Source organism: Physeter macrocephalus, unplaced genomic scaffold, assembly GCF_002837175.3.
Source record: "Physeter macrocephalus isolate SW-GA unplaced genomic scaffold, ASM283717v5 random_188, whole genome shotgun sequence".
Classification (NCBI taxonomy): Eukaryota; Metazoa; Chordata; class Mammalia; order Artiodactyla; family Physeteridae; genus Physeter; species Physeter macrocephalus.
The window spans coordinates 68,689-83,485 of NW_021145446.1; the positions used below are offsets into that span (position 1 = coordinate 68,689).

General features: G+C 50.2%; 2 long non-coding RNA genes across 4 annotated transcripts; one reads left to right on the forward strand and one right to left on the reverse strand.

Annotated features, from left to right (window-relative positions):
- The first annotated feature begins 218 nt into the window (after positions 1-218).
- Positions 219-8,237, forward strand: LOC114484914 (uncharacterized). Of its 2 annotated transcripts, none has more exons than XR_003678274.2 (4): positions 219-331; positions 975-1,040; positions 4,663-4,914; positions 7,978-8,237. It is a non-coding gene; the product is annotated as an uncharacterized lncRNA (long non-coding RNA). The 2 variants fall into 2 exon arrangements; XR_003678275.2 differs by having other exon boundaries at positions 304-348.
- LOC114484913 (uncharacterized) lies at positions 6,470-13,226 on the reverse strand. Of its 2 annotated transcripts, XR_003678273.2 has the most exons (4): positions 12,629-13,226; positions 9,911-9,997; positions 8,454-8,575; positions 6,470-6,646 (listed from the first exon to the last, which is right to left on the reverse strand). It is a non-coding gene; the product is annotated as an uncharacterized lncRNA (long non-coding RNA). The 2 variants fall into 2 exon arrangements; XR_008616576.1 differs by lacking the exon at positions 9,911-9,997.
- Between the last annotated feature and the right edge of the window lie 1,571 nt (positions 13,227-14,797).

Sequence of the window (14,797 nt, forward strand, 5' to 3'; positions counted from 1 at the left end):
AAAAATAGGTCACAGGATAGTATACTATAATGTATAATCCCTTTAGGGAATCCACCCATTCATTCATTCATTTGGAAAATATTCATTACAGGCCTACTGTGTGTTGGCACCCTGCTGGCTGTTGGGGACAGAGGCGTGACCCTCCTTGCCTCCTGGAACTTTCTGCACAGTGGAGAAGGCAGATAATGATCAGATTATCTGATCATCAAATACAAATGCATTGTCACGAGCTTTGATCAGGCTAAGAAGAAAAGCTACCTGGGACTGCAAGAATGTTACAGACATCAGGTGATGGAAAGAGCCTGGGAGGATGTACTCCAAAATTTTAAAGGTAGAGTAAGATTTCAGGTGATTCCACTTTTCTTATCTTCCCCTTTCTTTTGATTGTCCGTGTGTTCTCATTTTTTTTTTAACAATTTCATACTTTGTAATTAAGTGAATCGAAAAACACAACCAAAACCAAAATGAAGAGAGGGATTGGAAGTCATATGCCCAAAGATGATTTAACCCCAGGAAAGGAAGGAAGGACATGTGAGAATCTGCTAACTGTGTCGGCTTCCGGGAAGGGGAGCCAGAGGCTGGGGTGGGAGAGAGCCTCGCAGCTCACTGGATGCCCTTTAAACCGTTTGAGTTTGTGCGTATGAAAAAAAACAATAGTAATAAAATGGGCAAAGATATTTTTAAAGAAAACTTCAAATCAGGTTTTATTTTCATGAAAAACAAAAAAGCAGGCACGAGTAGGATCTCAGGACAAATATGTTAACTGAGCCAAATTTCCACGAAAATCTTTGAGTGTTTCTCTCTGGGGGACCTTCTTGTTTTCTTCTCTGTACTTTTCTGTATCTCCTATATTTAAAATTAGAAGAATAAAAAAGGACAGGAAAAAAGACTACTGTGCTTTGGAAGCATTGTTTTGCTTACTTCTCACAATGAGCCTCTAATGTGTGTGTATGTTTATTATCCCCATTTGACAGATGAGGAAACTGAGGCTCAGCCGGGGAAGCCACTGGCCAGAGGCCATACAGCTGGATTTAACCCAGGTTTGTCTAACCCCAAAGTCTGTTTTAAACCAGGATGCTCAGGTGCCCTTCAAGATGTCCTTCAAGGAAGTCGCATTGCTTTGAACATCAGAGGGGGAGAAAACCAAACAAACCAAACAAGAAATATGACATTTTTTTAACCACTTATTCAGGCTCTGATGGGGCCTGAGACCAACTGGGCTTGGGCAGGTTTTCTCGGCAGGGGCACTGTTTGTATTTTGGGTGGGGTGTTCCTTCATCGTGCCTGGCCATCCCACCCCCCACCCCATGCACGTCCCTACCCTCTAAACACCAGCTGTGTCCCCAGTCAGGTGTCACCTAGACCCCCGGACCTCTCCGAGGCTTCCCCTGCTGAGGGCTGCTGGGTGCGACCCTGTGGTGGCGCTGAGTTCCCACGGTAGGCCAGGCACCTCTCCCACACTGCAAGCCCCCTGTTAGAGGTGATCCTCCCTGCAGACCTGAAAGGCAGGTGCCTCAGTGGCCTTGTTTTACAGAGATGAGGCTCAGAGAGGCTGGGTGTGTTGCCCAAGGTCACACAGTCAGGATTCATCAGCCCCGGGTCTTGTCCCCACGCTGTACCATCTCCCTTTGGGGACCAGGCAGGGCCAGGAGCTGTCTCTTATGGCCCTGGGGTCGGGATGATGGGGAGAGAGAGGCGAGTGATGTGTAGCCCCAGGTTCACAGGCCAAGCAGCCACCAAGCGCCACCGTCCACTGTGCAGCCAGCTGAGGCCAGGCGGGGAGAACTGCAGCCCCAGCTGCAGGGCTGGGAGGGAGATGGGGACCGGGAAAACGCGCACGCCCTCCGCCTGCCCGGCAGCGGCCGGTGGCCGCCCGCCAGGCCCCCGCCTGACGTCAGGGTCTGACCAGGGACATAATGTGCTGGCGTCGGGACAAGGGCTGGCTGCAGGGAGACGGGGCCTGGAGGCGGGGCGGTCAGAGGGAGAGAGGCGAGGGGGGAGAGAACAGGAAAGAGAGACAAACAGAGAGACAGAGAGTTCGAGAGGCAGAGACTCAGAGAGGTGACGAAGAGAAATACAGAACCAGAAAGAGGGAAACCCGAGTGGGGGAGGGAGAGAGACCCAAAGCGCAAAAAGGGGAAATTGAGGTGGAAAATGAGAGACTCGGAGATACAGGAAAACACCAATAGAAAGTTGTTCAGAGAAAGCTAGGGCCCCGGGGCGGGGGTGGGGTTGGGTGGAGAGACCGACAGACAGACAGACAGAAGAGAACAGAGGAAGAGATGCAGAGGCGATGGCCCGGGGCATGGGGTTAAGTGCGAGCTGGGGAGACCCCAGACCTGGGCTGGACTGTGGCTCTGCCCCCATGGGCTGGTGACTCAGCGCTCCGGGCCTCTGATTCCCTACCTGAGCAATGGGACCTGTAGTCACAGGCCTTGCTCATCCGGGGAGGGGGCAGGGCACCCCCTTCATGACAGGGGTGGTGGGAGTACAGCAAGCACTCTGGCAGAGTTCTGCAGGTCTCTGTAAGTGCTCAATAAATAGGAGGTGACAATAAGAGAGGAGTGGGTGGGGAAGGACAGAGAGAAAAGGGGGTGCACAGAGCAAAGGTGGAGGTGAGAGCTGACCCTGTGAAAAACAGCCCCCATTCCACAGCGCCCCTTTTCCTGCTGCTGCCGGGCATCCCCCTTCCCACCCACTGCATGACTCGGACACAAGGCCACCGGCAGAGACCTTGGCCCGGCCTTGCCTGTCTCGAGGCCCAACCCCCTGTTTATGGGCTCAAGAAGGCCATGATCCCAGGGCCATAGCGTCACCAAAGCCAAACAAGGCCAGGCCCCGCTCACCGCTGGCCTTCCAGCCTTGTCACCCCTTAGCCAGCTTAATTATTAAATGGCCCAGCAGGGCTGAGGGTCTGAGCCAGCTGCCCTCCCGGGTGTGGGCAGTTGTGACTATGTGTCCCTCACTAAGGCAGGGGCACACACTCTAGAGACCCCAGGTTGTACTCGCAAAGTGCCCTTTCTCCCACTCCCACTTTTCCCAGGAGCCTCCGTCATCCTCATCTTCATCCTCAGAGTTCCCACTTATTAAGCAGTTACTGTGCACGGGGCATAGCCCTGGAAGTCCCAAGAAGAGTGAGCGCTATTATTATTCCATGTTACAGATGAAGAAACTGAGGCTCGGAGAGCTAGAGTCACTTGCCCAGTGCCACCTGCTAACTTGTTAAGCGGCAGAGCCAAGATTCCGACCCAGCCGCCCTCTTGACCAGATAACAGCTCCCCTTTCCTGAGCAGCTGCTGAGTGCCAGGCTCTGTGCCAGATGCTTTACCCACATCGTCTCTTTCAACCCCCAGGATGATCCTCTGAGGCAGCCGTTCTCAGCCCAGAGCGATTTTGTCCCTCAGGAGATTTTAGGCTACATCTGGGGACATTTGGGGTTGTCACAACTGGGAAAACGCTACTGGCATCTAACGGGTGGAGGCCAGTGATGCTGCTCTGTATCCCACGGTGCACAGGACAGCCCCCTGTGCAGAGAATTATCCGGCCCCAAATGTCAATAGCACAGTGGCTGAGAACCCCGCTATGAGGTGAGGTCTGTTATGACCTCCATTTTGCAGATGTGGAAGCCTGGGCACAGAGAGAGAACACCACTGCCTGAGCGCCCACTCCATGACCCTGCTCTTCCCCATGAGACCCCACTGCCACTGCTGATGGCTCCTGCCCTTAGGAGACCCCTGCCTCTATTCCAGGACCTTCAAAGTCCTTGCTTGCCTAGTCTAAATGATGCCTTCCCCCTTTTTTACATGTGAAGACAGTGTTTTGATCACTGACTGAAGTAATAAATCAAGCCAAAAAGTCACCTGGACGGTCAGAATGCCTTTAAGCGAATTTATATTTTATTCACAGCAGCATTGAGGGCCTTTGGAATTTAGCCACTCAGGGATTCATGGAGCAAGGATTTTCTGAGCACCTGCTAGGTGCCAGGCCCCGTCCTTGGTGCAGAAGACACAGCCGAGAACCAGACAGACCAGCCCTGCTAGGTCTTTAAGAGATAATAGTCTAGTGGGGACAGTGGGTAATCAACAAGAAAACAAATAGTCAAGACAATTTCACACTGTGTTCAGACTGAAGGGAGAGGGAAGGGCTGTTACAGGGAGGGTGTTGTCCAAAGGGGCCTTTCTGAGGAGGTGAGACCTGAAGGATGACAAGGAACTAGCCTTGGGCAGAGGCAGGGTGAAAGGTTCTGGGCAGAGGCAGGGTGAAAGGTTCTGGGCGGAGGGCATTGCACCGTGCAAAGGCCCTGAGGCAGGAGCATGCATGGAGTATTGAGGCACAGCAAGGAGGCCTGTGGCTGGAGAGCAGAAGTAACAAGCACACAGGTGTGCAGGACGTTGTGGCCACTGTAAGGGCTTTGAATGTGCTCTGAGGGAGCTGGGGACCATGGGACAATTTTAAGCAGAAGAGGCACAGGACATGACTTAGGTTCTAATAAGATCCCTTTGGATGAATAATGCCCCCCTTCCAAAGATGTCCACATCTTAATCCCCCAACCTTTGAATGTTACTTTTTATGGCAAAAGGAACTCTGCAGTTATGATTTAGTTAAGGATCTTGAGTTGGGAAGATTATCCTGGATTATCTGAGTGGGCTCAATGTAATCCAGGAGTCATAAGACGGAGGCAGAAGGAGGTTTGACCACAGAAGAGGAGAAGACAGAGAGAATGACAGAAACAGACTGAGAGGATGCACTTTGAAGATGGAGGAGGGGCCCACAAGCTAAGGAATGCAAGTGACCACTGGAAGTTGAAAAAGGCAAAGAAACAGCTTCTCCCTGGGAGCCTCCAGCAGGAACCAGCCCTGCCAACACCTTGCCTTTAGCCTAGAGACTGACTTCAGACTTCTGACCTCCAGAACTGTAAGTAAATAAATGCATGTCATTTTAAGCCACTAAGTTTGTGGTAATTTGCCACAGCAGCCACGGGAAACTAATGCAGATGCTGTGGGGAAGACAGACTACGGGAGAGCGAGGTGGGAGCAGGGGGCCCAGGGAGGGGGCTACTGCAATAGTCCAGGCAGGAAATGAGGGTGGGCCGAGAGAAGTGGATGGATTCAAGAGAACTTTAGAGGAGCCCAAACAGGCAGCCTTGCTGATGGACTGGACGCTTGGGGGGAGGGGGCGGGGAGAGCCAGTGTCTCTGCTCAACCAGTCATCCCTGGGCTGGTGCCTGGGACACAGAGTTGGCCATCACACGGTTCCTGCTCTGAGGAAGAATTCAGCTGGGGGAGGCCCAGGAATAGTTACAGAGTAATGGGAGAGACCAGGCTCAGCTGCCCTAGAACCTCGCGTCTCACGCCATTCAGGTCTCTGCCCCAGTGTCACCTCATCCAGGAGGCCTCCCTGACTACCCTGTCTCAGAGAGCCCCTCCCACCATCTCTTTCTCCCCCTCTTTAGTTTTTTTCATGTGTCTTATGGTCTTGCTACATGTTTGCCTCTTTCTTTGCTGTCTGGCTCCCTTCCCCACTCAATCATCAGCCCCACGAGGAGGACTTCGTCTAACTTGTTCACGGCCAAATCTCAGCACCTAGAATCAGTCTGGCCTGAGAGGTGCTTAGCACACGTGTTGAATGAATGAGCGAGTCCATGTTTTCCAGCGAGGACACTAGGAAAGCCAGAACAAGGGAAGTGAATTGCTCAGGGTCACACAGTTGCTAAGTGTGGGACCAGGATTTGAACCCAGAACTGATTCCAAAGTTTGCACTAAGTTGCCCACTTCCTCCTAACACCAATGACACCAGCTGTGCTCCAGGAATTTCCACTTTGTGGGATGTAGGGCTCCATCCTTCCTGAGGTGTCAGACATTCTAAAAATGGCACCTCAGGGAATCTGCAGGGCACCTGACCTGCCCTGGGGCATTACTTATTGTAAAACTGAGGCTCAGAGAGACTGGAGTCTTCCTCGAGGTGCACAGCTTGCCAGCAGCAGGGCTGAGATTCAACCCCCACCAGACCCCACAAGCAGGGTCTTCTCTCGCAGTTCCAACATGCTCTGGGGCCCTGAGAAATAAGAAAGGACCTCTTGGCCTAATGGCCTAAAAAGCAGAGTGGGTGTAAATCACTCTGCCCATTGTCCTGGGGGAAGTCCAGCAGCACCTCAAGCTGGGAGCTTCTGAGAAAGAGGGTTGGGGGTTAGGATCTTGGGCCCAGGGGCCACACTCCAGCTCTGCCCCTCCCCTGCTGTGTGACCTCAGGCAAGTGGCCTCCCTTCTCTGGCCCAGGGCTCTTCCAGTAACTCCAACTAAAATTCTGGATGGAGTAGACGAAGCCCTATAGAGCACATGTTAAAATAAAAAGATCCAGCATCTATTCTAGCTGACATTTTTCATGAGACTATACTGCTTAAGACATACAAATGTAGTCATGAAAAAATATAATAAGCTTAACTCGAAAAAATCAACATTAAAAAGGGGAGTTTATTTTTCTCTTGTGTGATGAAGTCCAGATGTAGGCAGTTCAGGGCTGGTTTGGAGATTCCAGGAAGCCCTCAGCGTCCCAGGCTCTGTCTTGCTCACCACTCTGCCATCCCTAGGGTGTGGTCCTCCTTCTTATGCTCCAACATGGAGGCCACAGCACCAGCCTTCTCCTCTGCCTTCCAGGTGGCAGGATGGAGAAGGAAAGATAGTGAGTAAAGGGCAAGCAACAGCGAAATCTCTAGGAAAGATTCCAGAAACTGCCACACATACTCCCAATTTCAACCAGAACTTGGTTGCCTGGCCTCACCTAGCTGCAAGGGAAGCTGGGAAAAGCTGTCTTTATTCTGCACAGCCTTGAACTCTGCCAAAAGTGGATCAAATACTTGAAAATAAATGAAATCATTTCAGATAGTGATACATGCTGTGAAGGAACAAAACAGGGTGACCTGAGGAAGAATGTGTGTGGGGAGGGCGTCTGTGAGGTGACACGACTGGGACATAAGTTAGGAGAAGGCCTGGCGCCGAGTATTCCGGGGAACAGAACGTGCTTGCCCTGAGGCAGGAACAGACCTGGTTGGTGGAGAAACAGAAAGGAGGCCAGCGTGGCTGGAGCTGGGGTGGGGCAGGGGGCACAGCGGGGAGGGAGTGAGGTCACGGAGATCAGCCAGGCTAGATCCTGGGGCACACTGGGAAGCCCCGGGTGGAGTTTGGGATTTTTTCATAAGTGCCGTGGGGAGATACGGGAGGGTTGAGGCTGAGGAATGACCTGACCTGCTGTGACATCCCTTTGAGAGGACGCTGAGCTCCCCGGGCCTGAGAGAGTTACCAGACCCTTGGGAGAGCTTCATTTGTTCTTTCGTTCATTCACTCATTTATTCATTCAATGAATGGCCTGTAGTAGCAGAAATGACCCCCCGGTCCCCACCCTCCGGAGCAGGACAGACAGACTGAGCAAACACACAAGAAGAGCAATACAGCTCACAGGTGGCTGTGAGCGCCCTAAGGAGAAGGTGAACGGGGCTACAGGAGGGCCTGAGATCACCTGGGAAGCAGCAGAGGTTTCCCTCGGGAGGTGATTTTGCGCTAACATTTGAACCAGAAGGAAACGTGATCTTGGGGAGGCCTAGAGAAGAGGGAGACAACAGTCCAGGTGGAGGAAACAGCTTGTGTAAAGGCCTGGAGGCTCAGGAAGAGGACTGCATGTTCGAGAAACTCACCAGACTCTGACCTGGCAAGAGGGAGGAGGGTGAGAGGGGAGGTGAGCAGAGGTCAGACCTCAGAAAGCCGGGAGGAGGGGCTCGGCATTTCCATGTTCCTGGCAGGGTGATCTGTTAAGAGCTTTGACCCCAAATCGCTGGGATGGGCCCGTGGTCAGATCCAAGACAAGCAGGGACCTAGCTCCCCTTGGAGGGTGTTTACAGGCTCCCTGATGACAGGGGCTGCTGGCTTCCTATGGCTTGCGAGTCACTGGGCACTGTGTGCTGGTATGTTCTTCTCTTGCTCCCAGCCCTGAGAGCGCCCTCTGACTCAGCTTCCTCCAGCCACCCACCTCCCATCACCACCAAGGACACCATCCCTGTCCCCATCCCTCCCTGAGAAGGCTCCACAGAATTGCATGACCCTGGCCCCCCTGGAAGAGCATCTGCATCTCCAATCAGACCTACCTTCTCACACAGGGAGAAACTGAGACGCTACGAGGAAGAGAATATTTCCCCAGTCTCACCTCAAGGTTGGAATAGAGCCAGGGCCTGCCCCCGGCTCTCCTGATGCCTGGCCCTAAATCTTCACACAATTTAATTAAAAAAGAAAAAGAAGAAGGAGGAGGAAGAGAAGGGGGAGTGAGAGAGGGAGGGAAGGTGGAAGGAAGGAAGGAAAGGAGGAAGGACCTGAAAAAGAAATACTCCAATCAAACTTCTAAGTGTGAGCCCTACCCAGGGAAGGGAAAGGAATTAGCACACCCTCACCGTGTGCCAGGCACCTTACCTACATCAACTCCATCAGTGGAATCCTCCCAGCTACACAGCAAGATGGATACAATTATAGCCTCTGAATGGTTTGGAAAACAGAGAGGCTATGCAACCTACCCACCATCACACAGCAGTTATCTGGAAGACAGGAGATTTAAAGCTAGTTCTGGCTGCAGTCCCTTCCCCCACGGGACTCTCCTATTGCCAAGGCTGCCTCCAGCCCAGCCTCTCTGCTCCCCGGCTTGCAGAAGTTGCAGCCTCATCTCCCAAAACTAAACAGCAGAGGTTTTTCCCTGGCTGCCCACAAGCCTGCAGATATGTTTCCTTTGGCCCATGTGGCATTTTAATAAAATTTCAGCCAATGTTCACAAATAAAGATTTTTACCTAAAAACTCAGATTTCTCCCTCCCTTAAAACATTGAAAGATTGGACTATGCTAGGCCCGCATTCTTCCTGGCGACAACCAACTGGGAATGGGAGTGTTAGAAAGGAGTCCCCAGTGCCCCACACTCCCCACCTCTCCCTACTGCCTCCCTGGCCCTGAGGCCGAATGCCAGTTGCCATTTATCACAATACATACACTGTTGGTTTTCTGAGGCAGGGACATTTTCTCTGTACCCATATCACTCTTGAAAAGAAGGAAACAAATAATAATCCAAGAGGGATCAGGTTACATGAAAAATGGGAGAATGCGTATTTCTTTGTGGAATTTTCTTAGTGTTTATTATGCAAACAAAGTGTGGCTAAGCTCCCACACCACTGCTTAGGTTTCCTACCCAGTGACCCTAAGTAGGATTGTCAAATTTAGCATATAAAAATATAGGATGCCCAATTAAATTTGCGCTTCAGATCAACAATAAATTTTTTTTAGTATAAGTATAACCCATGCAATATTTGGGACATACATATACTAAAATATTTTCTTTACCTGAAATTCTAATTTAACTGGTTATCCTTTATTTTATCTGGCAACCCTACCTAGAAGGGTTGAGAGCAGTTCTCTAAGGGGTTTGCATTTGAATCCAGCTTCCTCCTCTCCTGTCTGGGTGATTTAGGGCAAGTCAATTTAAGTTCTCTGGACTTCAAATTGTTCATCATAAACAGGGATAATAATAGTATGACGACTCGATAATATCAACATATGTAAAGAGCTAAAGGCAAAGCCCAGCTCACTGTATACACTCAGTAACGTCAGCGGCTGGGATCCATGTCATTGGCTGCCTACCCAACAGCCATCCGCCTTCTTCTTTGCTAACTGAACCCCAATTTGTGCCAGCCACACCATGCCCTGGGGAGAAGTGTGATTGGTCTAGCTAATCGTGGCGCATCCATTCCAGTCTGCCAGTGATCGGTCCAAGGTGAGCATGTGACTGGCTTCTGACCAATGAGACACAAGAGGAAGTTTGCTGGATGCGTGCTCCAGGGAGACCTTTCTCCCACTAAGGAGGATTGGCAATAATGCCACTGCCTTACCTGCTTGACTTGGATACAGCCATGGGACAGGGGGATGCTTGACTTCAGTCACCATCCTGTGCCAATTAGGTGGCAAAAGCCAGCGTGCTGAGGATGGCAAAGGGTAAGGTTAGAGGACTCCGTGCTAAACTTCCTTTTAAGTAAATGACAGAAGTTCTTACGGCTGAAGTCACTGCTAATTGGCTCTAAAGAGCGGCAGCTAAGAGCATGAACTCTGGAGTCAGCTACCTGGCGTCACATCCCAGTTATGTCACTTACTAGCTCTGTGCCTCAGTTTCCCTATTTGGAGAATGGAGGGAAGATAGTATCTCCTCGTGGGGTTGTAAAGAATAAATGAGTTAGTGTAAGTGAAGTGCTTATTAAAGTGCTGGCAAGTTATATTCAGCATATAACTGTTAGTCATTATGATTCTTCTGTTATCAGCATCCAAGCATTTCTAATTGATACAGACATTTTATTAAGTCCAAAATTCCCCAAATGCTGTGCAACTCTGAGAGTTGATAATACATTAAATAATCCAAGCCCTCAAATATAAGCAAATGTTGTACCCTTTTGAGTACATCTCAAAAGCCTCCCAAGAATTATGTGTGTTTCTTCACACCTCATTCATCCTGCGAGGACCCAAGAAGATTGAAGGGGCTGCTCTCCATCAGCTTCCACGGAGGCAAAGAGGGGTGTCAGCCACTCATAAAAATAAGTGATGGTCCTACCATCTGGGATTTGGGTATAAATTCCAGGGCCAAAATATGGTGGGCTGAACTTAATTATATTAGTTAGGAATGACTTCAGCAGCAAATTTCAGAATAATCCACTAATCGTGGCTTAAACAGCAAAGGCATTTAATTATTTCAGAGGACAAAAAGTCTGGAGGTAGATAGTTTCAGGGTCAAGGTAGCATCTCAACAATGTCATCCAGTATTCAGCCACTCTAACCTTTCTACTCAGCCATCCTGTGTGTTGGCTTTTGCCATTAGTCTTGAAACCTCATGGTCACAAGATAGGGCCACAGTCCCTAGCATCACATCCTTAATAGAGTTCAAGGGAGGAGAAAGTGTTGGGGGGAGAGGGGGAATCTCCTTTCTCTTTGAGCTCTTTTAATCTGGGAAGAAAATCTTTCCCACTGTCTCCTTGGAGGGATTCCCCTCACATTGAATTGGCCAGAACGGGTCATATGTCTGTTCCACACTGCAAAGGAGGCTGGGAAAGTGAGTTGTAGCCAAGAGGCATGGGATAATATGACTGTTTTAGCCCAATCTTAATCCTTCCCCTGGGGCTGGACTTATCACCTCCTACTCCTTCACAAAATCAGGGTTCTGCTTTTGAAGACAGGAGAGTCTGGCTGTTGGGTAGACAACAATGGCCTCCAAAGTGTAAACCTCAGCTTCTCCCAGAAATCTCACTAACACAGCAGTAAAGGCATTAAAACGGGAAAGGGAACAAATGCACAGGACAGAGAACAGGCAATGAGAAGGTGGAGGAGTGACGCCTCCCAGGTTTTGGAAGCTGGAAGACAGTGTTTCGCCAGGTTTCCTCATCGGGGGTCCTAGTCCTGGCTCTGCCAGGAGGCAGCTGTGTGGCCTTGAAAAAGTCCTTCTCCTCTCTGGGCCTCAGTTTCCTTGCAGTTTAGGGAAATCTTTTTGGCTAAGAACTTGCCTCAACATATCTCCCACCTGCACATGTAGGAAAACAGGGTCCATGGGTCCTTTGCTCCACTAGATAAAAGGATCCTAAAAACCTTTGGGTTATTTTAGGATTGCACCTGGATGTCCTAAAGGGTGTGGATTTCAGGGGCCAAAGGAAACTCATCAGTCCTGGGAATGCAGGAAAACTTTCAGTATCCTCCACTAAAGGAGACCCTTGGAACTGACCAATTGCAATGGATGATACTCAAAGGATATATGGGAAGGAAGAAGGCTGGCTTTAAGCACCTATACTTTATATCCATTTTCTTACTTTATTTTTTTATTCTCTCTGTGACCTTGGAGGAGTACTTAACCACTCTGTGCCTTAGTTTCCCCGTTTATGAAATGGGACATAGTTGAGGCTGCTAGTTGTCCCTCAGTATCCTCCCCTACTTTCATAGTAATGGACTCGTAGTTGAGCCTGGGGCTGTCCCTATAAAGACTACATTTCCCAGCCTTCCTTGCAGTTAGATGTGGCCATGTGACCAAGTTAATGGGATGTGGTGTTAAGCTATCTGGACAACTTCCAGGTTTCCCCTCTCCATTTCCCACTGGCTGTAATGTGGATGTGGGGTTGAGCCATGTTGTACCATGAGACCAGGGCAACTCGGCAAGGAGGGGAGAACAAGTTAGCAGCCTGGGCATGACAATATGGAGCTGCCACATCAGCCCCAGCCTGATAAGTTTGTTGTGAAGACTCAATGCACTGACTGAGACATGTAAATCACTGAATACAGGGCTTGGAACAAAAAAATCCCTCGTGTAAGTACTGGTGGGTCTAACGCACTGATTTTCGACCAGGGGCGATTTTGTACCCTAGAGGACATTTAGTAATGTCTGGAGACACTTTTGATGGTCATGACAGGGAATGGGGAACTGCTCCTGGCACATGGCGAGTGGAGGCCAGGGATGCTTCTGAACATCCTACAGTGCACAGGACAGACCCCCGTCATAGAGAATTAAGTATCCATCCCCAAAGGTCAACAGTGCCGTGGCTGAGGAGACTTGGTCTCATGGAACGATGCCCACTACTTACCCAGTGCCCAGGGCAGGTGGGAGGCCTCCGGCTTCCAGGAAATGGGCAGGATTCTTTAATTTCCTCGTCTGAAAGGCATCTCTTGGCTCCACCACATCTTTATATCCCTCACCTTCTCTGTCCGCACAGGCCCATTCATAGGGTGAGAGGATTTGCATAAAGAGGAAACTATAACCTCATCACGTTTCTGCAGCTCACCCCTGCCGTCTCCCACCCCTTCCACGGCAGCGAGGGACATGTTCAAACAGCTCTGCCTTCCTCCCCACCCGCCCTGTTGCCAGCCAAGCCAGTTTCCGGGTGGTGGCCGGAGGGCATGGTGCCATCCCCATGCAGCCCAGTTTTACCAGGAGGGGTAAGGAGGGCAGGGTTTTTTTGCTCCTGGAATGCAGGGCCCACACCATCAGGGCTGCCTGCCCAATAAGAGAGGGCTGAACGCTGATAAAGGCTTGTGGACTGCTGAGGAAACTGCTTCCTAGAGAAAAATCCAAATTTCCCCTCTCCAGTTTCCCAGGATGTGGTGAGCCCCAGCCTCCTGGGGTGGCAGGGCAGGCTTCCAGAACCTTCCATCCTGGCCACACGAAAACCAAGAGACTGGAGCAAAAGCTAACCCCCTGAGGATCTCTGGGGATTCACTGAAAATTCAAGAGGAAGTGGTGCCCCCGCTGTCGTGTTCAGGGGCATTTCTTTCGTGGCTATTCTATTGGTCAGCTGTCATTAGTTTACTTAAATACAGACTGCGCCCCCCTGCTGACTGTTCAATGGCTTCCAGTCACCAGTGCCTGCGTCTCTTTGCTGAGGTCTCTCTCCGGCCACCAGAGCCTATTAAGGCCATGCAGGGCAGGCTGGACGTGCCCAAGAGTTTATTCCCTGGCAGCAGCCCTCAACCAGTGACGTGGGAGGTGGTGGATAAAAACCCACTTCCTCACTCCTGGGTGGGAATACTTTGGAGGCATGTTCTACACTGGTCCCGGTGTTCCCCAGCAGAAGTGAGCCCCAACTGCCCACAGCTGTAACCTGCTCAAAAATATACCCTGTACTGGCTGCCTTTCCTTCCCTGTTTCATGTCCCCACCTTCTTACTTCCTGGGATCACCTTCCAAACAAATGACTTGAATTCTTGTCTCAGTGTCTGCTTCTGGTGACACCCAGCCTGAGACCTACACGTACTATGAGTCAGAGAGACAGATATTTGGGGATCAGAAGGGACATGGCTGCCCCCTCAGGGAACTCACAATCAAAAGCCAGACACCACTCCTAAAGTCATACAAAAGCAGAATTGCAAAAGGTGATGTGGGCTTAGACTGTGAAGAAATACAAAACCTTGTTAAAACCCTCTGACGGCTGCCCTCTGTTCCCAGGTCAAAATCCAGAGTCCTTATTGTAGCCTCAAGGCTCTGCACAACCTGCCACTACCCTACCTCTCTGAGCTCACAGCTCCCCACTGTTCTCCAGCTACAATGACCTCCTGGCTGTTTCTCAGTTGTGCCGGGTATTCCTGCCTCAGGGCCTTTGCACTTGTTGCTTCCTTTCCCTGGTATGCTTTTCCCAGATCTTCCCATGGCCGGCTCCTTCTTCTTGGTTCAAATCTTGATTCAAACATCACTTCCTCAGGGAGGCCCCCGCCAGTCACGCTCTTACCACATCACCCTGTTTACTTCGTAACACATATCAATCTGAAGTTACCTTATCTGTTTACTTGTTTATTGAATGATCCCCAAATGTGAGCTCCATGAAAGCAGGGGCTGTGTCCATAGTGCCTGGAACAAATCCTAGAGCAGGGTAGGTGTGCTATGGATGTTTGTTGGATAAGTGGTTGAATGTTTACGTGAAGGAAAGAAACAATGAACGAATGAATGATGTAAGGACGTTGACGGGGTACTGAATCTTGTCTGGAAAATCAGGGAAGACTTCCCTGAGAAGGTGACATTGAAGCTGAGATGTGAATGGGGATGGGATATTAACTGGGACAAAGTGGTGGAAGGGCTACCTAGGCGGAGGAAAATTACATGCAAATGCCCAGAGGTGAAACCCAGAGGTCACACCAGAGTTGTGCAGGAGAACAAACCAGCTACAACTCAAGACTTCTCTTTTTTTGTTTGTTTTAATTGAGGTATAATTGATGTATAACATTATATTAGTTTCAGGTATAGAATGTAACGATTTGATATTT